Source organism: Aptenodytes forsteri, unplaced genomic scaffold (genome assembly GCF_000699145.1).
Source record: "Aptenodytes forsteri isolate BGI_AS27 unplaced genomic scaffold, ASM69914v1 Scaffold217, whole genome shotgun sequence".
NCBI lineage: Eukaryota > Metazoa > Chordata > Aves > Sphenisciformes > Spheniscidae > Aptenodytes > Aptenodytes forsteri.
The window spans coordinates 3211165-3227671 of NW_008796222.1; positions in this window are offsets into that span (position 1 = coordinate 3211165).

Consider the following 16507-nt stretch of genomic DNA (forward strand, 5'->3'; position numbering starts at 1 on the left):
GGGGTGCGGGAGGCGGCGGGGGAAGGCGCCCTCCCCGTGCCGCACTGGTGGCAGAGGAGGAGTTACCCCCCGCTGTCCTGCGCTGGCCGAGCGGTGCGTTTCCAAGTGCGAGGCGTGCGTGTTCTGCAGCGCTTCAGAGATGTCGCGATCTGTCTCGCATTCGTGCGGTTCACTGTTCTGTGATACCGGCTGTCTGAAGAGTTGAGGGTATTTGGCAAAATACAGTCAATTTAGGTTATAGCGGTAAAGCATCTGAGCTGTAATGTGTTTTGGCAAATTCCCTCAACTGTCTTGTTCGTTCGTGCTGCTCGGTTGGTTCAGGTACCGTTCTAAAGTCCTTCCCTACAGAAATTTGGCTCCAAACTGTGCATAGGTAAGACTGTCATGAGCAGAGCTTGGCAGGGTCCTCTGACAGAAGAATTTCCTTGATAATATAGTTCAACTTTCCGTCACTACTGGCTGGTTTATTTATCTATTTTATTAACTATTTTAGCAAATTGTGCAGCAGTCATAAGCAGTAAATACCAATGCAAAGGTATTTTTGAATGGAAAAACTCTCAGGAGTGCACGGTACAGACCACATCTTGGTGTGCAGAGACTATGTTCTCTGCTGGTTTAGTCATACAGTCTCCCTGAGGCATACAGAACAGTTAGAAATACCAGCAAACTGTTTTCGTAGTTACCTTGAATTGCCGTGTAGAAGTGTTTAGAAGTAATGAGGCTCTAGACTTGATGTACGTGAGTCTGTAGTATAGAAGACTGCAACAAGTAAATAAGCAGGAGGAAGAAGGTAATACTTAAGTATACTGCTTTTGCTGGTCCCGCTCTGTGCCAGTTAGTCCAAGTTATCTTTTATTATATATGGATACACATGTGTATGTGTGCATATATTTGCACGCTTGTGTATATATGTACGTGTACATACATATGTACCCCAGTACCTCTTCAATTTTTCTTCCTCCCTTTCCATTCCATCACTCTTCTTTCTCCTCCACTTCTACACAGGAGCCGCCAACAACACAGTAACTCCCCAAACCAGATTTTTGGCCGTGTAAGCATTGGAGATGACAGAGACTGCACTTAGTTTCCAGATCTTTATTTTTCCTTCATATCTCAGTATAATTCCTCAGTACTATGTGTGTGTAAGCATCGGAGATGACAGAGAGACTGCACTTAGTTTCCAGATCTTGTATTTTTCCTTCCTATCTCAGTATAATTCCTCAGTACTATGTGTTGTTTCTGGGAGTTTCCTTTCCTCCTGATTCAGTATGTGACTGTAACATGTTGTTTACTTAATTGGTCTTGCATTTTTGCAGTACCTTGGCTGGTTTGATTTTTTTTTTTTTTTTAAAGAATGCTGCTTTTTTTTTTTCCCTTCCTGACTGTAAAACAGTGTTTCCTATTCTGTGTTAACTTGCTTCACATTGTTTCATGTGTTGGCCTTTATGTTGCTTTTCCCTCTGTCTTCGCAAGCTCTTATCCACTTTTTTTATGTTGATACTTTACTGTCAAGCTGGAATTCTGATCTGCAGTCTTTTTGGAAATAATAGTTTTAAATTGTAACTTTTTAAAGTGTGAACTTTTGTACTATACTGTACATGCATAGAAACTGAAATTATCCCTCAAAGCTCCTTTCCTTGTGCCTGGTGGTTGCATGCTGGAGCTGCAAAAGTAAAGAATCTTTCTGCTTTCATACCATTTTGAGCCTGGAATTTGAGTCTGCATCGTACCATGTATGTTGTATACATAGAACACAAAATTTGAAGCCGTTCCTGTGGTTATTTCTAACAGAAGGAAGCGGGCTACTATAAAGGAAAAGAATGCCAAGAAATAAGGTGGTTCTTCCCTGCATTTCTGTCCTGGAAGAGCTCTGTATCATCAACATGCTTATATAAAGCTGAGGGGGGAGAGAGCTTAGAGATGTTTTGTTCACTTACTGTTTTAAATTTCAAGTTGAAATAAGTGTTTAGAAGTCTAGCCAGCAGTAATATGGGTTACGATCACAAAACAATAAAATGCCATGACTTTATAGTATTTCTTAACAAAGTTCTGTTATAGAAATTTTAACCATTTTTTCTATGGCATACTTTTTTGTATTAAAAAAAAAGTGAAACTTAAAAAAGGTGGGAATATAAAGATTCTTGAACTTTGTTTAGTATTGACACCAACATAGTATGACAAATAACTAGAAAAACAAGATGCTAGAAGCTTATCGAGCAAGTAAAAGACTTGTGGAAACACGGAGAAGTGGAAATCGTGTTGCCGTCACTGCCTTTCACTCTGCCAGAACGATACGGTTGCTCTCAAGGTCTGTGTGTGGTAACCGTCCTGCCATGTTACGCCCACGGGGCCTGCCTGTGTGCAGGTGTGACTGTACGGGTAAGGGATGTGGGCCAAAGACTAGAGATACTCGTGAGTGCTGCGATATTCCTCTGTTTCTCTTCTGATGATGAATTACAGGCAAACTCAGAAGAAAGAGGGTCTGGCAGTACTGCCGGCAGTGGGGTTTGCCCGGTACTTCCTGTTGTAAAACTGCTGTCAGTTGCTTGTGGCTGCTCAATTTTTTACTGGCTGACCTAATGTTTCCTGCTCTGAGCGTCTTCCTCGTGCCGGATGCTTCAGGAAGGCTTGAGCAAAGAGGCACAGCTGCTTTTGATCATGCCAGCGCGCTTGTATTTTGTCAGAACTTGAGTTCTTCGGGCAGTTCCACTGATGCTGTGGTGTCTCCATGACTTCGGGCAGAGTCTGGGTGCCTGGTACACCTCACACTGGTCTCTGTTTCTGTGTCCTGATAGGAGCCCCAGACTGTGAATGAGGAAGTTGTGGTTTGTATTCCTGCTCTTCCACTCATTGATTTGAGAGGTGGCCCCTCTTTTGGCAGCTTGATATGAACAGGAGAAGTGATTAGAAGAGGATGGTAATAGGGCGGACAGGCTATGGAGGCAGGAGATCCACTGTTTCAATTAGGGAAATCCGACTTTGAATCTTTTTTAAGTCTCATTCCTCTCTCTTCCAAAAAAAAAAAAAAAAAGTGACTGAATTATTTAGGTGTTAAGAAAATAGCAAAACCCGAACTCTTTTTATTTCAGAGGAAAGGAGTAGAAAACTATGAATGCGCTAGCTCTGGTACTAGAAGCAATATAATCACATTAGTGCAGTGCTCTGCCCAGGCAAATTAATCCTGCTGAATGGCAAGCTATCGGTGTTGGTGGAGCACCATACTAATGCAGCTGTGCTGCTGTTGTACAAGGTAGCTAGCTTGGAAACTGTACACGTTATTGTTCGGAGCTGTTCGGACATGTTTTAAGGATAAAAACCTCCTTGGTAAACTGGAATCGATGTCCAAAGACCATGATCATGCGGTGCTCCAAATACTTGCACAGCTTCCAACTGTTGCAGTCATCTAGTAGAAGTCCTGGAGAGGAGAATTTTATTCACTGATTCTGCGGTCATTCCTGAGCACTAGTCCTTTGAGCTTAATGGGGTAATGGTTGCAAGTCAGCAAAACAGACTCCACAGCTGAAGATTATTTCATGCTGTCTTTCTATAAGGAACTGAATTGAGGTTGCATTGGCAGTGTGAATTCTGGAGCTTCCTAAGTCCTCAGCATTCATTTTGTTTGTTTAATAGTTTTCTATGGTGGCTTTTATGCAGTTTAGTTGGAAGTCATTAGGTTAAGAAAGAAGTCTCAGTAATGTTGCAGGGAAGTTCAGAAGTATCCAGAGGAAAGAAAACTGGTGAGCATGAAACTAAAGCACTAATCAGAGATCTAATACGCACTTGACCTAGCAGCACTTGGGTGTAATCAGAACTCTCCGGTAACAAGGAGGAGTGATAGCAAAATTATAGGAGGTGGCTCGCTGCTGAAGAAGGGCGGTTGGCCCCTCATGCCTTCCTGCGTGCTTCCACTGCTTGCTTTCCTGCTGCCTGGTATCCTGGTGCTGCTGCTCGGGGGGGGTCCAGTGCCAGGTTGAGGGGAGATTTATTTCCTTTTGCTGATTTTTATGGGACAAGGTGAGCTCACTGATACTTGGTGCTGTCAAAAGAGGGGGGGGAAATGTCATCTAACCACTTCCAACTGCCTTCTCCCACTGCCTACTTTGCATTAATTCCACTGTAGCCCTCCGTAAGCTGCTTCAGCTCACTAAACCAGCAGAAAACTGCTAGAGCAAAAAAAGTTGGATAGTTTTTTGCCAAGTTGGTGAGTTGAAGGCTTTAATGGAAGGGTTGACTTGGTGCTAGTTTTGGCTGTGGTGAGGGAACAGTACTACGTGGATGAAAGAGGTATGAAACCTCTTTCAGGAGCCTTGTTTTAGGAGCTGGTATCTGATCTTCTGGCCTAGCTTCTCCATTAAAATTGAATCTCCACAATGTGACATTTGCAGAGCAAAGGTTCAATCTACTGTAATAACCTTCTGTAGCAGGCTGAAGTGCTGCGCTTCAGGAGACTGTTACCTCCCAAACCCTTTTCTCACAACAGAAAAGGGGAAAAGAAACACAGTGGCAGGAATTACTGAAGCCCCAGCTCCTGTAGAACAAAATTCAGAGTGCTTTTACTGGGAGGAAGGTTGGGGGGGCCTTCATGGGAGGGGGAGGGAAAGAGTTAAAATGCAGCTGTGGAAGTATTGGGCGGTTTGGGTTTCAAGCAGAAAAAGCCACCTTCCCTGATGGTACATTTCTTTAAGAACAAGATACAGTGAAAGGAAAGGAACTGACATGTCATGAGTAAGCAATGTGGTGATTTGTAGCAACATGCTGATGACGCAATGCATTTTGAGAGAAGTTTTCTTCAAGTACTTTGTGACCTTAATGCTGACATCTTGTAGCTGTCATTCAGTTTGTCGAAGGAGTTTAAAATGAATCTTTGCACTTTTTTTTTGCCAAAGCTTTATTTACCTACCTATAATCTTAAGTATTTTTGCATCTCTAGTTCTTTTTGAGTGTTTTGCAGTGCTTTCCTTCATGATAAATACTGTTGGGGTTTTTTGGGTTTTTGGGGGTTTCTTTTGGTAACGGTTTTATAAAAGACGCCAAGGAGGTGAATTAAGTGCCTAAAACCAGGGAATCAAATATGGTGGATAGGTAGGTACCTTATACCCCTAAGTTAAGGGCATCCTTACAGAGCTCGCAGACATTCTCCCTGGGTTTGTTGGGAGATCTGTGCTCTTGTGAAGTGGCAGCTGAAGGTGGCAGGGGTTATCTTACGATATCTAAAATGTCACAAAACAGTAAGTTAAATTGCTTGCTTAGGGATAATGGCACTATAAGATGCAGAGAGTCATAGAATAGTTTGGGTTGGAAGGGACCATTAAAGGTCACCTAGTCCAACCCCCAGAGAAGCTTCATCTGAGTTACTAAGAGTATACTAATGATTCAGTGACTGTATGAAGCAACCTCTTGTTTCTGTCACTTGCCAGACCCTATGCAGAGCCAGTTCAACCTGCCAACTGGACAGAAAGCTACCCCCGCTTTTGTTGAGTTCGTGGCCTGGTGGGGTAGGGACCCAAAATGGCTTAGTGGAGGTCTGAGCACAGTGGAAGCAGTGGACCCCCACTAAGCCAATGCATTTGAAAGGAGAGCAAAGTGGAGGAGAATGGGACTGAGGCATCTTTTTGTCCGCATGACATGAAATAGGGTATGCCTTTGCCAAATTAATGTTCTTTCTGTTGGGAGCCTTAAGGTCTTTTTAGGGGAGGACATTGGTTCAGGTGAGTTGCTTCATCTGCCTTTTTTTGAGAACCTGGCAGCCTCTTCTCAGTCAAATGACTTGAAGTTTCTGCCATGCAGGCAAATGCCTGTCTGCTTTGAACATCGGTCATGAGATGGAGGAATGTCTCAGTGTGTGGCTGTGTGTGTATTTGACCGGAGTAGGGTGTGTTCCCATTGATAGTTCATGGTTTTTTAGCCTTACACTTGTTTTCTGTGAGCTAAGAAGAATATTTAATTTTCTTACGTTCAGACTTGGTCTATGTTCTCAACAGGTAGATTTACCAACGTTAAGTGGATCCTCAGAATTGTGGGGAAAATGAAAAGGCTTTAAAAGTTCAGTGGAAAACATCTGGCTTTCACAAAAAAAATCAAGCACATGATTAATTCTTTAACTGAAAACCCACGTGCGCATTTTATGTGAAGGCAAAACCTAAATTCCAGACACACAGGACTCTCCATGAAAGCTAAGTAAGGTGATGTAAAGACATGAGGTAAAGCTTAAAATGGAATGTCTCCTCTGTTTTGGCAAAAGTTATATTCTCATGGTGATGATTTCGTATTTAATGTTAGTATAGCAGCCTATGGCAGCCATTTAATATAAAGAAATAGAGTAAATCATAATGTTGGTGAGTACAGTTGCTTAAGGCTGTAGTTCTGTGGGCAAGCTGAAGCAGAAAAATTCTACCTGTTTATTAAAATCTACCGTTAAGGCCAGAAAATGCCTTATCTCATTCAGGGGGAAAATAAGCATGGTAGACAGCCACGCTTTGATAGCTTCTTTGAATGTTAATGAGAGCACAGGACTATGAAAAGGAAATCATGGACAGACAAAAGACAGCACTTCTTGTGGAAGGTAATTAACGTCGTTACAGAAGCACTTGTATGACTGTTGGATGGACAGACCTTTTCTTAAAGCTATCTGAAAAATGCTGCTGTAAGAATTGTTCAATGTGTTAACTTTCTATTTAGTTGGTTTGGGTTTCTTTTTTTTCTAGCTCAGGGAGCCAGCATAGGTATAAATTTCTGTGGTTTTCATCTTAAATAATCTTAATAAGTAGTTCCTTTATTTACAAATAATAAATTTGTCTTCCTAACTTATTTGGCAGAATAAGAGTCTAATACTTCCGGAAAGTGGCTTTGATTCAGTGTTTGCTGCTGTCTAACGGTGCAGCACTTCTCTGGCAATAAACTGCTGCCTGAGATGGTACAGAGATGATGAAACACTCTGGTTGTGTGTTTTTCTTGTAACAAACTCAACTGTTCAGATATGTCTCTGTATCAAGTATGTTTTAGACATTCAGTTTTGAAGGAATTTGTAGTCTATTTCTAAGTTATTTCTAGAACTGTCATTTTACAAATGAAGAAAATAATTGTTTAGGTGGGTCTTTGAATTAAGCAATATGGGCAGTGTACCAGATACTCAATATACTGGTTCCTTCTTTTGTGTGAAAATCTCCTTTATCCACAAAATTTGTTTAGGGGATTTTTTGCTTGTTTTTTTTAAGCGTGTCATATAAAGAATGTGTGCACACTTCTAAGCAGCATCTCTGTTTTTCTGTTTTCCGTGACTTTTTATAATTGGGTCTGCAAGTCTGTCATGAAAACATAATTGGTGAGTAATAAAGCGCACACTTGCCCGAACCAGATTAAATGAAACCTTTTACAGAATTGTGGTTAAGCTGCTGTTGTATTGCAGCGCTCGGCAGCCTTGCCTGCAGAGTCCAGAAGACTTTACCGTTGTGGGGAAGCAGTTTGGTTTTCCAGGGGTGAGAGGGGTCTAGTGACTTGCACAAGATCGCGCAGTGTGATGGTAAAGAGCAGAGCTTGACTACCTGGCTCTGACTTGGTTTTTCTCCCACTAAACCAGGGGCTGTTGCTGTGTGCTGGGCAAAGGCTCCTACCCACGCTGCAGGTCTAGCCTGGGCATGTCAGCTCACTAGGGTCAGTTTAAACCTGGGTTTTGGAGCCTGGTTCATGGCTGCACATGGGCAGCTGTGGTTTGCCACTGAACTGCTGCTAATCACGCTGTTTATTACAGGGGGAGGCTAAACCTGAGACTCCCTAGTTCTATGTTTAGGTCACTAGCTGTAAGCTTTTTAAGCAATACTTAAAATCAAATGCTGTGGTCCAGTGCTGTTTTGAGGGAAGGCAAGTAGGATAGTAAAACTCCCAGTTTGCCTTTCTTGCATCTTGAAATCTTCAATTTGAACTCTGTTGTAACCAAGAAATGCTCGTACAAAATAATATGACAACTTGCTATAACTCTCTGCAGTAAGCTGATTGGATTTTATAGCTGGTGTTTATGAAGATACAGGTATTGCTCATTCTGATGCCTCTGATTTTAAAAGCTTTTCAAACAGATTGGATGAGCACATAACCTGCTGTTACATTCTTATAACTGTTAAAGTTAAACGTTCACAGCCCTTGTGGGAACAATGAGATATGCAGTCTCTTATGCAAAGGTAACTATGAGTGTAAAATCTACTTTCATTTGTCCTCCTACTCCCTGTTGGAAACTATATGTACCTTGGCTTTTAAATTGTCTTAGGAATAAAGCAAGTGAATGGAACTCTGGCTTCTAAGAAACTTGCCCCCCCCCCCTTTTTTTTTTTTCCCAAATGCAAATCTTTAATAAGGTAAGAAAAGACATGAAGATCAGAAGAGATGGTGGGCAATATTGAGCAGAGGGCCAAAATGATGCTGTGCAATGGATGAGCTGATAACTATGGAACATCTGGCTGTTACAAGACTTCCTGTGTGCATCTCAAATGATTTCAGCAGAATCAACTTTTTTCTCTGATGCTGGGCAGAAACAGAAGTTGCAATTTTAATGTAAAAACATGCAGCTTTGCACTTCTCATGTAAAGATACATATTGCTGGCATTTAGAGGCAGTGTTGTGTATTGTTTATATGAATAAAGTAGAAAGGAAAGAATGTCTGATACTTTTTTCCAGAATTTTACATCATCTGGCTTGTGTAGGGGTGCTCTTATTGCTTGGCAACATAAACTCTTTTTCAATTATTTATTCAAAGTCAGTATGTGCTTTTAAAACATTGCGATAAAATTGCATTAGATCAGTGTGGCTTGTTTCTTTAATTAGTATTCAGACCACTGTGAGGCTATTTTTTTTAAAGTATCTGCCTATTTTTCTTTCGCTTAGTCCACTGCATAATAAACATCTCTGTGCCTTTTGAAATTTCTTTTGTTCAGGGACTGCTTTCTTCCAAGGAAATAGGAAGTAGCTCATGTAAAAGAATACCAGACTAAAAAACATTTTGCTTTCAAAGTGTAGTGCTTAAGGAGATAGTAATTTTACTATTCACTGATACACACACGCAGATGCAGACCCAGTCTTCAACTCCACTGTCAATTTTCTCACTGCCTTTGAGCACTGACATCTGTTGGTGCACTGAATGGTGATACTGATGATAAAGCTTTGCCCATACTGCTGTCTGTAGGGAAATCTGCTGCTTGTTACTGTGGTTATAGTTCTCCACCCATCTGTGATTTTGAGAATTGCACTTTAAATCTTGTGTTGGACCTAGGTAGTAATACTAGATTCTTTAAACTAACGCTTAAAGAGGAGAAATAGATGTTAATCGTTTGCAGTGATGGATTTCCGCGCCACCCCCCCCCTCCCCCCAGCAACAGAATCATAATGCTTCAAAGCTGCATGCTGCTTTCTTTGTTCTGGTGAGATCGTGTGAAGAATCACCACGGGGGGAAAAACTAAGCTATGTAAAGACAAACTGCAAGTTGACTGATATTTTTATGTCTTATTCTGTAAAGCTCTAGAGTAAGCATGGCACTGAACCTGAACTGACTCTTCATGGAAATGTGTGTGATCTTGTCAAGGGCTGAAGTGACATCACAGATCAAGAAGGGCGTTTCAAAAAATGACCTTTCTGAAGAAAAGCCCATAAGCCTCTTCATGCAGTTTCTTTAGGAAAAAAAAAATACCACTGTATTCATATATTGAGACAGAGATGTATCCATATCTCTCTCCATATATATGTTTCACATAAAAGCCAAATATATTGTACAGTTGGTAAATGATAAATTGTGTTGTCTGTAACTGAAGATGGAGTTTGTTGGGGGCAAGCTCTGATCTGAATAAACACCTTGGAAAAAAGTAAAAGGCATAGGTTTGTTTGTTTTTACAAATAGTCATCTAAATTGAAAAGATAATTATACATATGCCGCAAGCAAAATCCAGAACATTAGGATGGAGCAAAGAAATCCTTGTATTACAATATCAGTTTTGCTCAAGTTATTTTTTTTTTATTATATAAATCAAAACCTTGCAGAAAGTAGATGCTCTGTGAGAGAGTTTTCAGACTTCATGGAAACGGTTTTCATATGCAGCCTGATCATCTGAAAGCATTATGGAGACATGGTTGGTCTGCATTTATGCACACTGTAGTCCTGTTTGTTCTTTCTCCCAACCTTCTGCTTACCATACGATTTTGTTGTTGAGAAGGAAGGAGATTCTGACTCACCACTGGACCTCTGGAGGCCTGATCTCTTGCTTAGAGCAGGTCTGACTTCAAAATTAAATCAGGTTGCTCAGAGTCTTGTTCACTCCAGTGTGGAAAATCTCTGTGGAGGTAGATTCTGCAGCCCCTCTGGACAAACATTCCAGTGTTTGAAGGCCCTATTGTAGGGGTTTTTTTAATTATTATTGTATCTAGATAGAATTTCTCTTGCTGCAAATTGTGACCACTGCCTTTTCTCCTTTCATTGTGCACCACTGAGAAGAGCTTGGCTACGTTTTCTCTGTGGGCACCCACTAAGTCATTAAGAAGCCTTCTCTTCTCTAGTCTGAACAAACCCAGCTCCATCTATCTCTTCTCGCATGTCATGTGTTCTCCATTTTTTTTTTTTTAAAGTCTCTAATTGGAGACAAGGGAGCTTAAAACCGCGAACAGGGCTCCTATTTGAGGCATCAGGAATGCCACATAGAAAGTGTTAATTGCTTCCCATCACTAGCAAGCAGTCTTGTTAGTGCAGCCCACTATACAGTTAGCCTTCATCACTGCAAGGATGCCTTGCTTACTTGTGTTTAACAGGTTGTTCACCAGGGCCCCCAGGACACTTGTTGCAAAGCTGTTTTCTAGCCTGTAAATTCCCATCAGGTACTGTGGCATGGGATTATTCCACATTAGGTATAAGATTTTTGCATTTGCTTTTATTGGGCTTCAAGAGGCTTGTCAGATCACTCCTCCAGCTTGTTGAAGTCCTTCAGGTGGGAGCCCTATTCTCCAGCTTCTTGATTGCTGGAGTTTGGTGTTACCCATGAAGTTGGTGAGGGTGTGTTCTGCTCAGTTGTTCAGATTGACCCCAGAGAAATGTCACTCGTAGCTAGCCGCTAGTTAGACTTTGACCTGTTTACTGCTGTCCTGAGCTTGTCAGTCCAGCCACTTTCTTCATCGACTTTGTTGACCAGCCATCTAGTCCATGCCTTTTTGGCTGCCGTAGTGCTAAGGGGACTGCATCAAAAAGCATGCTAAAGTCAAGGTAAATGATGTCTGCTGCTCTGTCCTCATCTGCAGAGCCAGTGACTTCATCATAAGTAACTGGGTTGGTTGAGTACATTTTGCCTTTGGGAAATTATGCTTGCTATTCACAAAGGTGTTTCTGTCCTTCATGTTCCTGGAAATAGATTCAAGGAGGATTTGCTCCATTTTCTTCCCAGGGTTGGAATAAGGCTAACTGGCCTGTAGTTCCCTGGATCTTCTTTCTTGCTTTTTTCCTCAGTTACCAGGGACCTCCCTTGGTCACTACAGCCTTTCAAAGGTGATCTAGAGAGGCCTTGCAATGACATCAGCCAATTCCCTCAGCACCGTCAGAAGCATCTCATCTGGTCCCACGGACTCATGTATGTCCATTTTGCTTAAGTACTCCATCCCTAACTTCGTCTTCATTTACCTGACACCCTTCCCCAGGCCCTTGCCACTAAGCCCCATGAGTATGCCTGGCCGGTAAAGACCAAAGCAAAAAAGACAGACTGCTTGAGCCTTTTCATGTCCCTTGCCACTGGTTTTCTCAACCTGTTGAGCAGCAGGTCCCTGTTCTGTTTGGTCCTTCTTTTGCTGCTGATGTACCCGTAGAGGCCACTCTTGTCCCGTGGCAGTTTCCAGCTGAGCTTTGGCCTTCTGTCCCCTTGTGCCTGGGCAGCACTTCTGTACTGCCGTGGGGCAGCCCCTGCCCGCTTCCCCTCTGCGAGTTTCCCTGGGGGCTTGGGCTCAGCTGGGCCCTCCCCATGCAGCCACCCTGGTCTCCTGCCACGGGCCATTCTCATACTTGAAGACCAACGAGGTCTCCTGGGTGCATTTTTCCTATGGGGAACTCTCCCATTTAGGAGATTAGGGATCTCCTAAAGGCCTAATCCCATTAGGCATTTCTCATTCGTGCATTAATTGTTTTGAAGTGAGCTTTTATTATGGGAGGTGGGGTGGTGGAGGAAAAGGACACGTGGCCTTTTCTGACTGATTTGCATCTGTGCTACCTTTCTCGGTTTCATTAGGGAAGCACAGCAGGCAACTGCATGTTAGCTCAGCGCAGGTATTTTGAAATTTTTAAAAATGAGGAAATGTTTACTGGCCAAACAAGTTAATATAGGGAATTCCAATCTGAATTTTTGAAATACAAGCTATTGATGGAAAACAAAACTTTTAGCTGCAGCTTTTGCCACTTTTGTGGGTGTAAAGGGGTTACTAGCATACTGACACGGGCTGGGAGATGTGCCACTGAAGAATCGTACGCTGTTTTGAAGTGTCTTCCCTCTACATACCTCTGATCAGAATATCAATTGTCTGATGTTTATACACTGCAAATATGAAACTAAGGATCTGAAAGCGAATATGGTGTCAGTTAAAGTTGAGAAGTTCAAAGTTTGAATTGTAACTGAAATGGATACCACTGAATTAGATTTAAATCACTTCTGTTTGATTTCTTTCTTAAGGGTCTAACTTCATTTGTAAGCACTTAAAATTAGCAAATACTTATTGCTAGCTTACAAACTTGTGGTTTTTGATTAAATTTCCATCTGTTTTGTGTGACTTACTGCATGGTTTACAGCAGGTACTGTAATTACTTTTACAAGTAGGGTTGTACTATCGCACTGCACTACCAATTCATGAGAGTCCAACTCTTCAGCATTTGATTTTCTGTCACTTGACATCACAAAGAGGTCTGGCTTTACAGAAGCTTGGTTTTGAAAATGAAGCCTTTCTTTATACTGCCTCATGCTCAGCGTCCAAACTCACTAGTCACTTCTAAAAGGGTAGGTTTCCAGCATTGTAGCGATACATGAGCACCCCTTTGATTTGACGTGCCTATTCTGATTTTGTGATGTGAGAAGCAAAGCTCTTTCCAGCTATAGCAGGGACTATATAACCTTCCTTTTGCCCCAGCTTTGTGATCCTTTGTTATGGGAACAGTGACCACCCATAGTTTTTGTTTGGCACTTAAAGCAAAAGTGTGAAAAGGTAGCTGTAAAACCTACATGAGTACTTTTGATGGGAATAAGTTTGAGGAAAGGGCCTCTGAGTTTTGGAAAGGAGTCAAGCTTGGTTTAACTTTCATTAGACTTTTTTCCCTTAAATTTTCTACTAAGTCTGTGTATGGAGGTTTCATTTCATCAAGAAAGTAAGTTATTTTGAATCTTGTTTAGCAATCCAAAGAGTGACCAGTGGCTGCATCTCCACTTTTACATTTTTGATCTGTGACTTGAAGTAAAAATTCAGCATTTCATTTTCTGATGTAAAGCAGGTCCTGTAGTCTAAACTATTGAAGGTCACATCACTTGGGTCTCTTGCATGTGAAAAGAAACTTTAGATGAATGGTCTTCTGATCCATATGTGCTGGGCATTGAAAAAACATTTTTTTTGTTAGCTGTAGTCTTGATCATGAAAACCTAAAAGGACACAACTATTACAAAGTTATTCTAAACACATAATAGGGCACTGCAAGATGTTACATGTGTTCATTTCAGAGTGACTTTATAGTAGCTTCCTGGTGTGCTAATTATCCATTACTGTGTTCTGTGATGGGGGGATTCTGTGGAGTTTTTTCTTCCCTTCTGTTTGAACACAGTATTTTTATGATGCCTGTTTTATTCTTTATTTGCCATGAGGAGTCTTACCCACTTCAGATTCATGCCACTCTTTGAAAAATGCGTATGTTTTATTTTCTGAGGAAGGAACAAGGCCAGCGGCTGATGCCAAAGACAAGTCTCAAAAAGAGCTTTAAAAGTCCTCTGTGTTCGTGTGAACACTGCAGTGCAAATAAACGGGGACGTGATCTACTACCTCAATGTCAAACACACCTAGTGTCTGTTTTACCAGCCCTACCTTATGTCCACATGGAGAAACATTTCCCTAAGAACTTTGTGGCTGGTTTTACTGCAGCTTCACCAATAATGATTCTCTTGTACTTGATAACTTCATGTTGCTGTTAGTTCTGTGTTATGTGGGGAACTTCTGCAGGCTGTAAAACAAGCTGTGAATGTGCTATAATCAGAAAGAAAATAACGCATTCATAATTTCCCTTGGATATTCCTGCTGTGCTTTAATATGCAGTTTCAAATATGCTGTCTATAGGAAACATCCGGGGTGGCATTGTACGTGCTTGTAATCAAAACAACTGGGACTTTGTTACGTGTTATCTTTTCTACCACCACCATGCCTCCCCCCTCCAAAAACCCACTCAAATTTCAAATTCTGTCTTTTCCTTAAAATAGTTAAGAACTTGACTGAATTCCCCAAAGATGTTATGTAGAAGGGGGAGAGAAACTTTGTGGGTTTTCTGATGGAATAAGGAACAATGAAAGTATGTGAAGGAAAACTTGCTTGTCTTTCATTTGAAAACTAATAACTGGGAACATCACGGATGTGCCACGTTTTACTAAAGAAACTAGCATATAAAAGAGTGTTTGGAGTGAAGTGGAGGAAGCTTTGTGTTTGTGTGTGTATGTGTATGTACATATAAATACGTATGTGCCTTACTGAGAAAAGACCAAAGAAAAAGCTCATACCTTAATATGTGGAATTATTGCCAAAGAAGTAGAGCCAGACTATCATTTTTACCATCTTTTTAAACATGGTAAAGATAGGGTTGTAGCTGTATTTTTCTATCTGTATTTGCTCTTACTGTAATTAGCATGAATGTTTCGCAGCCATTATGGCTTGTATGTGAGACTGAAACCTGGGAAAGGCCCTCATTTTGGCTGGTGAGTAGGGAGGAAGTGTTTGGCAGCTCGGTTCTTGAAACTTACTGTATAGCTGTATATGAAGGTGTACTAATGACTTTATTGTATGAAGTCTGATTAAATGGGTTTTTATTCATATTTTTTACCTTTTGCCTTTTGGACTGCTGGGGAGAAAGAACATTTTTGATCTTAAGAAGTGCTACTGCTGATTAAATATAGACCTCTGCGTAAGGACAGTATTTGCTTGCAAGTCGCAACATGTTTAAAAACAAATTTTATTCACTATTTTATAGCTTGCTGAAAACCCTAATCAGCAGTTCTCGATCAGCTTTTTATACAGGGAATTTGATAGCAATTTGTACAGTTAATCCACATAGTTAATCCCTCTAACTTTGGGACATCACTCAGTTTCATTCATGCTCTCCAGCTTTTGTGATATGGTTAGTGTTACTGAAGTAGCTATGACCTCAGTAATACCTCCGGGTGAATTTAGAAATATTTTGGCTTTTTCTAGCAGAATTTTCATTTCTTTTAGCATCTATCCCTAAACCTATTTGATTCTGTTTCTACAGACGAATACTGAAAATATGTATTGTAAGGAAAAACAATTTTTACATCTTCATAACCTTTTAACATCTGTACAGTCAACCACTTTCCCAAAATCAGCACAAACCCATGTTCCTTTTTTCTCCCTTGGACTTTGGAAGTATGCTTGAAAATCTAACCACCCTTGGCTCTGCCAGATCAGAGCTGGAGGCAAATTCACCAAAAACCCAGTGGTTTTTTGGCACATGCCTTGGAAAAACAATTTTTACGTCTTCATAACCTTTTAACATCTATACAGTCAACCACTTTCCCAAAATCAGCACAAACCCATGTTCCTTTTTTCTCCCTTGGACTTTGGAAGTATGCTTGAAAATCTAACCACCCTTGGCTCTGCCAGATCAGAGCTGGAGGCAAATTCACCAAAAACCCAGTGGTTTTTTGGCACATGCCTTGCCACTGAAAAATTCCTCTTCCCTGAAGGCAGAGTACACGTGCTAGTGTTGATCGTAGAAGAGAATTGTGTGAACTTGGTGCCAAGCCTTTTGGACTGCAGGGACCAAATGTATCTGGAAATGAATGCGGATTGTGGACTACTTGTACTTTTTCTTGAAGCTTTGGTCATATGATAAACATATTCTTTTATTTGTTTTATAACTTGGACGAAAGCCAAACTAACCAAAACTATAGTGCACTTGGAGTGATCTGTAAAAACATACCTTGCATGAACAAATTGATTATAGTAGTTTGCTCCTAAGAAGAATACTAATGGATGTTAGAATACTAATAGTGGATGAGGGAAAAGGCTGTGGATGTGGTCTACCTGGACTTCAGTAAGGCCTTTGACACCGTCTCCCACAGCATTCTCCTCGAGAAGCTGGCGGCTCACGGCTTAGACAGGTGCACTCTGCACTGGGTAAAAAGTTGGCTGGACGGCCGGGCCCAGAGAGTTGTGGTGAGTGGAGTTAAGTCCAGTTGGCGGCCGGTCACGAGCGGTGTTCCCCAGGGCTCAGTTTTGGGGCCGGTCTTGTTCAATATCTTT